Source organism: Meleagris gallopavo, chromosome 15, assembly GCF_000146605.3.
Source record: "Meleagris gallopavo isolate NT-WF06-2002-E0010 breed Aviagen turkey brand Nicholas breeding stock chromosome 15, Turkey_5.1, whole genome shotgun sequence".
NCBI lineage: Eukaryota > Metazoa > Chordata > Aves > Galliformes > Phasianidae > Meleagris > Meleagris gallopavo.
Genome location: NC_015025.2, coordinates 15,610 through 27,273, shown reverse-complemented (window position 1 = coordinate 27,273; position 11,664 = coordinate 15,610). Strand labels below are relative to the sequence as shown.

At 45.5% G+C, this 11,664-nt stretch overlaps 1 long non-coding RNA gene across 3 annotated transcripts; it reads right to left on the bottom strand.

Annotated features, from left to right (window-relative positions):
- Positions 1-107: 107 nt before the first annotated feature.
- On the bottom strand, positions 108-11,658 carry LOC109370036. 3 transcript variants are annotated; one of them, XR_004161379.1, is made up of 2 exons: positions 8,981-11,658; positions 108-203 (listed from the first exon to the last, which is right to left on the bottom strand). It is a non-coding gene; the product is annotated as an uncharacterized LOC109370036 (long non-coding RNA). The 3 variants fall into 3 exon arrangements; XR_004161378.1 differs by lacking the exon at positions 8,981-11,658 and adding an exon at positions 2,064-8,668; XR_002119786.2 differs by lacking the exon at positions 8,981-11,658 and adding an exon at positions 2,075-8,666.
- Positions 11,659-11,664: the final 6 nt, after the last annotated feature.

Here is an 11,664-nt window from a genome sequence, read left to right as displayed (position 1 = left end):
AAAATCAAAGTTCACACTTCTCTCCAAGAAGCGTGGTTGGTTTTTTTCAGTTCCCTTTTACTATTAAAGCATCAACTCTTTACTTCACACTTTTGGCTTCCATACTCACTTTTCTCTATCTGTTTTGTAGATCCGTGCAATCTCAGGCACTAAAGGATCATCTGGATTGGGATCACACAACAGAGAACAGATGGACAAAAGTACTAGGGAGAGAGAAAAAACACTGCATTAGTTTAAATACAGTTGAAGACACCTGCAGAAGTCAGGCAGCCTACTTGCTTCCCCCAGACATGAGTATTAGCAGCACGTCTTAAAAGCACGAGCAGTAATCCCACATCCTCCAGCCAAGCCATTTTGGACAAAAGTTTTAACTCATCAACTGTGCGTAACTACAGGTTTTTCCAGTCTCACCACCACAACTGGGAATCCTCTGGACAGGAACATCCCAGTAGGACCTTTAAATCCTAAGGGAGAAGTGTACTGTTTGAAAGCCTTCTCAGAAACATACCTGCTATTATACTTGAAATTCAGCTGCTTCATTCACACCAGACACAAAGCACTGAACACAGAAGCATCAGCATGAACAGGTACTGCATATATCCCACGTCCCACTTGCACGATGCTGCCTAGCACAGCATCAACCTGCATCCATGTAAGGAGCCAGAAGACTACAGACAGATGCGTGCATTCCTACACTCACAGCAAGCAGAAGAGATGAAGAGGTGTAAGTTAAGCACCTCAGGACAATGCTACACGAAGCACTCAAGGGCTTCTTGCCCCCTAAGGAATGCCAAACGTTCCTTTGATTAAAGCTGGCTGAATGCATACAAACAGTGCCACTCCATGGCCCCCTCCATCAACAGCACAGAGTTGTCACAAGGCCTCTTCCAAGCACCTTGGAGATGGCAGCAACTACAAGTTTGAAGGCACCGATCTGTCAGAACTTCCAGCAGTTGCTACTCTGTCTGAAACACATCAGTTACAAAGAGAGAGCAGCATGCATTCCACAATTCACTTAAAAACAAAACAAAAAGGGAGCTTATAAGAAAGTTCTAAAAGAAAGGCTCCTCCTGTTTAGCTATACCTTGGCAGAACAGGCCTCACATTTGTGCAAACTGCAGATTTTAAATAGGACAGAAGTGAAAACTTCAGGAGATACTCAGTGATGAGCACAAGAACTCAGGTCAGTTTTCCATGTTTCTGTAGACTCATCACAGGCACAGTAGGCATTTCAAGTCAAAAGCTTCCAGAACAAGTTCACTAGTAAGCTCTGTTCCTGATTTAAGTGAGCATACTTCCTGCTCTCAAATGAAGAGCAATCTCTTCCTCCAACATCCTCTTCCACTTTGGATCAGAACAGCACCTCTGCCTCCAAAGAGCTGCCCATCTCCAACCAGACAGAGCTCTTCATCACATGTGGTTCCAAGAATTGAGACCTCCAGGATGGGTGGTTGTAACTGGCAACTACAAGAACAGCTCTGCCCCACTACTACGTAAGAATTCAGTAATATGGGAACCAATCCACCCATCACTGTCCCTGTAGAGTCTGGGCTTTGCATCCCAGTGAAGTCTCTGCTGAAAGTAACCTTTAGCAAGGAGAACATCTTCTGCACTTCGTAAATATTAAACAGCACAAAGGCTCACCATCAGAAGTGCATCTACAAACAGCTTTTAATTTCACATTCCTTTTGGTCTCAAGAACTTCACTACCAGCCATCTATTGCATTAGTTAAGTTCCACAAACTTACAGTTTAAGGGACAACTGGGATTTAAGTTTTAAATCCACTGTTGCCAATTTCACTCTGTACCCATGACTTTCCACTGCTCACTCATAATAAAAGAGACACAATCAGTTACCCCTCAGACCACTCAGACAGCTACCTGTCTGAACACGGCCTCAGAGCTTAATGATTTAGCTGTGTGCCAGGGGCACACGGGAACCACTAGACCTGAACTGCTGTCCCTTACCAAGGCTGAAAGAGAGGGCTGACAAGGCTGTAAGAAACACAGCAGTTCATCCCCTTTAGCTCTTTCTACCAGTTTCAGCTTTGGTCTCTCTTCACCTTAGACACACCTGCAGCCAGCCAGTACAGCCTGAACACGGCAGGTTTCAGTAGCTCCTTTTCTGCAGCCTTTGTCTTCGTATTTCCAGACTCCACGGACAGGCACTGAGGTCTCCTCAGGTGACAGGATGAGTAAGAACAGCTAACATCCATTTCCTCCTTTAAACAGAAGGAAGGAATCAAGCCAAGGAGCACTGGAACAGGCACTAAAGGGCCACGGCCACAAACTGCTGGAGGTTAAGGAGTACTGGGACACGGCTCTCAGACACAGGGTTTGAGACCCGGATGGCACTGCACAGAGCTAGGGGTTGGACTCAGTGATCCCTGTGAGCCTTTTCCACATGGGAACATTCCATCTCCATGATTCCATCCAGTTCTGTTTTACCACAGTCCCTTAGTTACCACAGATGACTTTGCACAAGATGGCTGGGCCCAAAGCAGCTGCACCCACCTGCAAACCCCCGTTCAGTCCCATCTGCTCACTCTCCCCAGCCACTGACAGCTCACCCCGCAGCTCCTTGCACACCTCCCAGCAGCCCTTTCCCAGCACAGGCAGGAAGGACAGGCTGCTGCTCCATGCCCACAGGGCTAAGGAACCCAGTGACACCGCTCTCAGCATGGCCAACTCGCTGGTCACTACAGAGAACGCTGCCAGCACTCCTCCCTGAAAGAGGCTGTGCTTTATTAGAACTCCACCACCAGCTGGGCGCTCTCAGCAGTGAGTTCTGGCATACCAGTAACTGCAAAAACAATCCCTACATTTTGTTTTGCAGTAGATCACCTCTATCCTAGCATCTCTCCAAAGTTTTAGAAACTGGACTCCATCATGCAATTTCAAGCTGCACTGTTGGTTTTTTTAAAAAATCATTGATCAGAACTGTTCTCCACTACTTGCTCTGACTTGTAACTTCAGATCTTTCAGTTTTATCTCTACAGCTTCAGCAAGCAAAGCAGTTTTAACTGGAATTTATTTCAAGTGGTTTAATTTTGATAGGCTGCCGAAATCAGCCAGCTGTCCAAAACAAATTCAGGAAGTTCTTCTGCTGAGCACACAGGCACAAGTTTGAGACCAACCAAGGTCAGCAGCCTACAGACCACCATTAAAGCCCCTGGAAAGAAAGAAATATACCCTGACATAAAGTTTAAGAACCCAAATGTAAGAGGAAAGAGCAAATAGTTTGCAGATCTTTATGAGTGTCAGTTATTTCTATGAGCTCTTTAGTGCAGTAATTAACTAAGCCAACACTGTGGAAAGAGATGAGCAGACCATCTTCTGCAGGGCAAGTGAGTATTGCTGGAATGAATTCCACAGTAGAGCCTTGATATTCATTGTCAAATGCAATATTAGCAGAACAGGTATAGTGCACTGCAGTAAAAAAGTTCAGAGCAGCAAGTCTCGTGAGCACAGCATTAGGCTGAAGGTGGTGTTGCAGCTTGGAACCAAGAGGTTGAGTCCACTTATTAGAATTTTGGAGTGACGCTTCCTACAGCAAATGAACTACTGCAGACTATACAGAGTGACTGTTTTATGCCATGGTCTGTTCATCCTGCTCCATAACACACAAGGCTGCTGCAGGGCTGGTGGAGCATCAGTTTGATTGCACTTCAAGTCTTTCGCTGAGAGATGTTAATAGTGTGGGAGTGTGCCTTCTTCAGGATCTGGGTTTGCATTTGTCAGTAATAGCAGAATAGATAAAATTTAACTTCCCACTGACTCAGATGGTTCAAGTACTGAGTTATTTCTCATCCATTCACTCTTAACTGCCAAAGCAGTCCAGCCTGTAGCAAAACATCAAGCAAATTAAAGCAGTCTGTTAAAGCCTCCTTTCATTCAGAAATTGGTTTTCCTCCAGCTTTGTTTTTCTTCCGAGAGCACAGCCTGTTTAACTCCAATACTTCAACTGTGAACTCCATCTATCTCCCGCAGACAATGAGAACAGCTTATCCTTTAGAGGACTCCTCCCTTCTATGAACTAGCACAGAGCAAGTACTTCACAACCTTCAAACAAGGAATCGGGAGAACAGAACTAATCAAGGAGGGAGACTGTTAACAAAGTGCCTCTAAAGAAGCAGTGGGCTTAGCTCCCCCACGGAGTGCTGATAAGGCACTCTCCAGCAGTCTGATCACTCAACACTTGATATCAGTTAAGGATGCTCAGCAACGTGCTCTCTGAAGCCAGTTGAGCCTACCAACGTAACAGAGCACATCCCCGATCTAAGTCTACGTGCAGGACTTCCCTTTACACTATATAATGCTCCAAAATTCAGGGACAGTCTGTCTCAAGGTAGCTCCAACGTGCAGAGAACCATGCCATTTCCAGCTTGTCAACAAACCCAGCACGCTGTTGCTGCGAGATTCACCTCGCCTTCTCAGTAGGCTTTTGTGCTGTGTTCCTGAATCACTGACAGCGGAGCCTGCCATCGGGCACTTCTATCCTTCCCACTCTGCCAACCTGAGATGGAAACTGCAGGTAGCTGCAAGTTCAACATGCGAGCTCCACGGCTGCACTTCTTCTGCCACGACCAGCTCAGTCATTACTCAGGACAGGACTCACGACGCAGGCTCTGTGCACATCCTTCCAGTGCTGGCCAAATGAGCAGCACGGAGAACCACCAAACCCACCAACTGCTACTGGAACACACAACTTAAGAGACACATCAAGATCCCACAGTACAGCAGCAAAGACACCTTTACGAACCGCAGCCCCCATGGAGCCCACTGGGGAGAGTAAGCTCCACATCCAGAAGTCTTTCCTAGAGTTCCAGCAGGAAAAGGAAGTCAAGAGGACCCATGGCAATCAAGTTCTGTTGGTGGCAGGGATGATCATCAAGTGCATCATGCAGTTCTGGCACTTTTGCATTCCTGGGACATGCAGCTGCACTGACAGTAGTTTTAAGGCCAGAAGAAGTTGTGTACCAGCCTAGTGCAGGACACCTCTCACAGACGTGCAGACAATTAGACCAAGTCTAGTCCTTATCTGCTGTAGGAAAAGTTACCACTGAAAGCCCCTATTTAAGCCTCATTAGGAGCACTAAAGCTACACTTCTAGTTTCTCTAGATATCAGCACTACAAAAGGCCAATACCAGCTCTGCACTATCACACCATACTGAGACTGTGATCCCAGCTAATTAAGAAAAAAAGATGCTATTTATGTAGAAGCCTGATTTGTGACCCCAAGGCACAGACTTCCACAAGATTACCAGGAAGAACTGATGATCGCTGCTGCTTTCTCAGTGCAGAAATCATCTTCAAGTACAGAAGTCAAATGTTGTATTTGTTAAGAAAGCCAGAGTGGGTCTCATATCAGTGACTTCCAACAAAACTTGGCTCAGTAGCCATTCATCCATAGGCCAATTCAGGACGAGAAGCAACTGAGGAGCAATGGAATTTCTGGATGAACCAGAGAAAAGAAATTAAAAAGCAAACACCAATTCCAAGCTAATGAGGTACCTGAAAGAAGCTTCTTAACTGGTGTTCTGGCTCAACTGCTGCTTGGCACTATTACTACTCTCTGAACAGGTCCAATCTACAACCAATCCAGGACTATAAAATGTTTCCCTGGGTTCCAAGGAGCTCAGGTCAGAAACAGCTAAGGCATTCACCAACGTTCTGCCTCCATAAAGACCCTGCTCATCTTAACTTTTATGTTAAGGGCAAAGAGCACTCGAGTACATCAGTGCAACGAGGAGAACAGAGCAGCTGCCCTTAAAGAGAAGTTATCCCTCTAGAGTCAATTCCTGTAAGGGGCAAAAGGCCTCATCAGACCAGGCCAGTCTTCTCTGAAGACCCATCCAAAAGAAGATCCATTTCTAAGGAGAGGACAAAGACTGTACCAAGAAAGTTCCTTTCACAGTACTGACAAAGTGACGAGAGCTCCTTTCCCTGTCAGGTTGTCAGGACAGCAGGATACGTACTCAGCTACCAGCCCTGGCTCAAGTCACACAGTCATCTCAAGATCACCATATAATCAAAATGCTGTGTGCTAACACAGAGCAGGAATTCAAGAAAAGGGCAGTGCCAGCTGTTGTACACCATGCCAATAGCAGGAGCCCACCCTTCTCTGCTCTGCTCCAGGCAAATCACAAATACTATGCCACTAAGTCCTTCCTTTAGACAGGGATTAGCTATCCTTCTAGAGAACAGGCTACCAGCTCTGACAGCACTTTGCTTTTTGATCTTGCTTGTACACAACGCATGCTTTTCAACATCAAAGTAATGAGGCTCAGGTTTAGCTTAGCCTGATACTCTGGGGACTACAAAAGCTTAGACAGCATGCATTTGAGCTTTGGACACAGCACTGCTCGGGAACTCAACTCCATTCCAGGGGCCTTATGCAGCTCTCCTACTCCCCAGGACAGCTAAGGTTCCTCCTTTCCTAACCATCAGCCCTCCACATCCAGGTCCAGTGCTGCTTGGGGCAACTTGCTGCTGCTAAGGTGCACACCTGAAGGACTTCCACAGAGAGGACTTACAGGCTTTCTGCTGATGCACAGAGCACTCCTAGATGGGTTTTACAAAACTTCACTTAGCAGCTTTCAGCTCTGCATGTGGAGCTGACAGTGCATCAGGACTACTGTGAATACCAAGGCAGAAGCTGAACCACCATCTCTGCGTACAGCACAGGCAGTCACTCAGCATGCCATAATATAAAAATGCTCAGAAGAGTATTTTGGGAGATACTGAACGCAAAGTACTTGACTGCTGAAAGTGTTTCTAATGTTCTAAAGTCTCTAATAACCAGCACTGTAAATGATACCACGCAGATTTAGCTTTATGTTCTTGATTTTCTTTTTTTTTTTTTAAACTTCAGTATCACTATAGCTGATATATTTTGCAATTTGATAAACTGACTTCAAATAAAAGTTCTCATATACAGAAAATGAAGTGACAAGTAAACACGAAACCTGCTGAGGTTCTGCCCTCTCATTGATACAGAATAAAAATCTCAAAACTGACTGCTGGAAAAAATATTTGCCTGTACAATCACTAATTTGAGTTTCAGACAGCCCTTTGTCTCACCTTCAGAAGCATCTGGGATCTGAAAGTTCCAGAGTTTCACCAGAGCCAGCTAACTGCCCACAACCAGGTTCTGTAAGTCCAGCTGACTTACAGCCATCTCCAAGGACAGACTCCACAGCTTCTTGCCAGCCTGCACTGGTGCTCATGCCTTCTATCAAGAGGAGCTTCTCAAAGTTTAGAGGGAACCTCTGGTCAGATGTGGGCCTTCTCCATGAGGAAACTGGAGACCTGGTCACAATGGATGTGGAGAAGGCTGAGCTGAGGCTAAAAATGACTTCTTTGCCTCAGTCTTCACTGGCAGCAGCTCCAGCCACAGTGCCCAAATTGCAGAAAGCAAAGGTAAGAACTGGGAGAAGGAAGGTCTGCCGCTGGAAGTGAAGATCAGGTTTGAGACCACCTAACAAACTTGAAGGTGCACACATCTACGGAACCAGGTGAGATCTATCCCTGCGTTCTGAGGGAACTGGCAAATAAAGGTGTCAAGCTGCTATCCAGCATATTTGAAAGGTTGGTGAAGTTCCCACTGGCTGAAGAAGAGGACACAAAACCCCCATTTTGAAGAAGGGAAAAAAGAAGATCCAGGGAACTACAGGCTACTCAGCCTCATCTCTGTGCCTGGCAAGATCCCTTTAAGGTCCTACTGAGGGGCACGGAAAACAAAGAGGAGATGATCAGTAGTAAACAACATGGCTTCACCAAGGGCAAGTCACACCTGACAAACTTGGTGGCTTTTTATGATGGAGTGACAGCATCAGGGGATAAATGGAGAGAAACCGATGTCATCTGCCTGGACTTGTGCGATGGGTTTGACACCATCCTGCATGACAGCTGGTCACCAAACTGGAAGAAAGTGCATTTGATGGGTGGACCACTCACTGCATAAGAAACTGGCTCAATGGTCACACTCAGAGAACTGTGGTCAACAGCTTAATGTCCAAGCACAGACCAGTTATGAGAGGTGTTCCTCAGGGACTGGAGCTGGGACCAGTGCTATTTAACGTCTTTGTAAGCAACATGAACAGCAAGTTTGGAGATGACTCCAAGCTGAGTGGTGCAGTTGACATGCTAGAGGGAAGGGATGATATACAGAGGGACCTGGGCAGGCTGGAGAGGTGGACCCGTAACAGCCTCATGAAGTTCAACAAGGACAAGTGTAAGGTTTTGCAGGTGGGTCAGGGCAATTCCAAGCACAGATACAAAATGGGCAGAGAACAACTTGAGAGCAGCCCTGAGGAGAAGGATTTGGGAGTGTCAGCTGATACAAGACTTAACATGAGCTGGCAACATGCTTGCAGACCAGAAGGCTGCATCAAGAGAGACGTGACCTGCAGGTCAAGGGAAGTGATTCTGCACCTCTAGTCTGTCCTTCTGAGACCCCACCTGGAGTACTGCATCCAGGTCTGGGGCCCCCAACAAGGACATGGAGCTGTTGGAGCAAGCCTAGAGGAGAGCCACACCTCCCCTGCAAGGACAGACCGAGAGAGCTGGGACTCTTTAACCTGGAAAAGGCTCCGTGGGAACCTTATAGTGGCCTTCCAGGATCTGAAGGGGACTTACAGGAAAGCTGGGGAGGGACTTTTATAAGGGCAGGTAGAGACTGGATGAGGGGAAATGGCTTTAAACTGGAAGAGGTTAGATTTAGACTAGATATTAGGAAGAAATTCCTTACTGCGAGGGTGGTGAGACACTGAAACAGGTTGTCCAGTGAGGCTGTGAACATTCCCCTGGAACATTCAAGGCCAGGCTGGATGGGGCTGTGAGCAACCTGGGCTAGAGGGAGGTGTCCCTGCCTATGGCAGCAGGGTGAAACTAGGTGATCTTAAAGGTCCGTTTCAGCCCAAAAGGTTCTATGATCTAAGTTGAATTCTTTAAGTGAATGAGATTGAAGTTACTCACTAGGTAGGGTCTTCCAATGCACCAAACTCCATGGCTCCTTTGTTGAACACCCAGCACACACAGAAACACAAAGAAAGAGAGCAAGTTGCCCAATCTTTACTGAAGAAATACTTCAGTTTAACACTCAACTTGCACAGTACTTGCCAAGCTCAAGATAAAGTAGGATTTTCCCAAATATGCCTGGGAACAATTAAAAGCAGGTGAAGACACTTTATTCTCCTGTTACAGATTACAGATTCTTATTTATTAAGACAGTGATAACACTTCTAAGTTTATGCATTCTGCTTAAGCTTTGGAATCAAGGTAACCAGCAAGGTGTGTTTACAGTTAGATCTGGAGATCGTATATTTGACAATATGTACTCTTCAACCAATATCTACTTCAGAATTACTAACAGAGTTATTCATACTACTATCTCAGGAGTTCAGTGTTGCTCTCCCCTATCCTCCAAAATCCATTCTGAAGAAGTGGTAAGCATTAGGAAAGAAAGCAAACCCAGGATGCCAGTCACCTCTACTACCATGGTCACAATCACTTCAAATTACTTACAGTGGCAGAGAAATTCCCCTGGTCATTTAGCAGCCTGAAATCAAGTTTCTGATAGCCCTGAGCTCAGCCACTAGCTATCTCACCCTGCAAAGAGGGCAGGTTCCCAATTCAGATATGCTAGCCTGCCCTTTGGAGCAGCCTGCCATCTCCACAGCAAGGAGCCACAATCCCAACCTTTACCACTTATGTTATCCTAATTAATTAGCACTGCCATGATTTTCCTCAGCATTTCCACCACAAACAGATGCTATAAGCAGTAAGTCACTGCACACCACTTACACTTTCCCCTTGCAGGGGAGAGTAAAAAGCGGCACAATCAAGAACTCTGGCCACGGTAACTGCAACATAACGTCTCATCTGCATGAGCTGCTGGTAACGTCATCTGCCAGATGCCTCAGAAAGAAGCTGCAAATGATAAGCTGTTAAATGGAAGAACTGTTTCTAGTATTTCTCAAGAGAAATACTAGAGAAAGCACACCTTTCCCCAGACCCACAGTGCTGCTTCTGATGGGATGCAAGGCATTAGTTATTCAGCATAAAGCTGCAGTCCTGTTATTCACAGGAATTACCTAACCCAACAGCTTTTCCTATCAGCAACACATCTGCTCTTCACTAAGGCACACCAGGAAGTCACTAGGGAGCTGACATGGCCCTGAAGTCTGTAACGATGCAGCTGCAGCCTCACTGAAAACAAGATTTCCACCCCAGAAGACTGACGCTGTCTTCGCAGAATTTATTTGTACTTGATCAAGACAGGAATGCCTCTTCCAACTCTTGCCTGTTGGTAATTTGGTCTACTTTCTTACAGAAAGCATCTCTTATTTCTGACAGAAGACACCCATCAGCATTTCTTTTGCTGCCTTTAACCCTATCGTGAATTAACACCAAGTGAACCCCAGTAAGACTTCACTGGTTAGATCTGCACGCATTCTGTGTACACGCAGGAGAGTTTGCAGAGAGTTCATATGAAAGCACAATGAGAGACAACTGGTCAGTAGTAGATATGCACCTATCTCAGGAAGCATGCTTTAGGAGTGACAGAACAGCCTCACTGATCCCACAGCTTAGTCTAACTAAGCCAGGATGCAGTTTGAAGAGGATCAGAAAAAGGAGTTCAAGGCAGAGGAAGAAAGGAGCTGGAAAAGCATACTGCAACTGGATTTGGTTCATAAATTAAGTCAAGGTACATTTTGTGATTAAAGCTCTCTGACAGCCATTAATAGCAAGTCTGCTGATGCTCTCAACTAGCCTCTTAACTTCTCACCCTACTTCTGTCATAATCCCAGTGTATACTCCAGTGTTTACGTGCTATTGATCATCCCACAGGATGTATGCTAACTTCAGAATCCCTAAAACAAGTGAAAAATAACATATCATGCCACACTACACGCTCTGCAGCTGCAGAATTCTAACCAATTACACTGTGATTAAATGGTGTATATGTTAACACTGCCCTCGTACTTCCAACAGGAGCTGGTGCTCCACAGAAAGCATTTGTAATGAAAGCTCTATGAGAGCAGTCATTTGCTCTTCACTGGCACTATTCCTCCAGTTTCCAAGTTACAGTAAGGACTTTCAGCTTTGTGCAACAGCAGATTCACTGCTGTCAAGAGACAAGATATTGTTTTGTCTTTCCGTCTCTCTTTTTTACAAATGCCACGTTCTCAGCTGGACAGAGGGTGTAGGAATTTGTGAGCTCAGTAAAAGGGAAACAGTTAAGATAAGTAAGGACTCATCTGCTTGAACTGAAGAGTGTCTGAGAACATCACATGTGTGGAGAAGAATTGCATGTTTTTGTTGGCCTTCTTTAAAAGGCCGCTGCAACTTTCTTTCATTTCACATCATGTACAGTTTCAACACTGGACTCTTTTGTCATGGACTACATGTTTTTAAGTTCAAACCTTTGTACTAAAGCAGAGCTTCCTGCACTGAACTGCCAAGACCAAGTACTTAATTCAGTAAGACTTAATGGATCTATCAGCAAAACTAAACTAAAATTCCTTCTCCCTACAGAAGGAAGGAATTTGATGATCCAGGGCTTGTGAAGAACAGGTTACAAACTACACATGGGGCTACAAGGCTGAAGCTGTGATCACAGAAGCAGTTAATGCTAAGAATGCACTACTTTTTTTTTT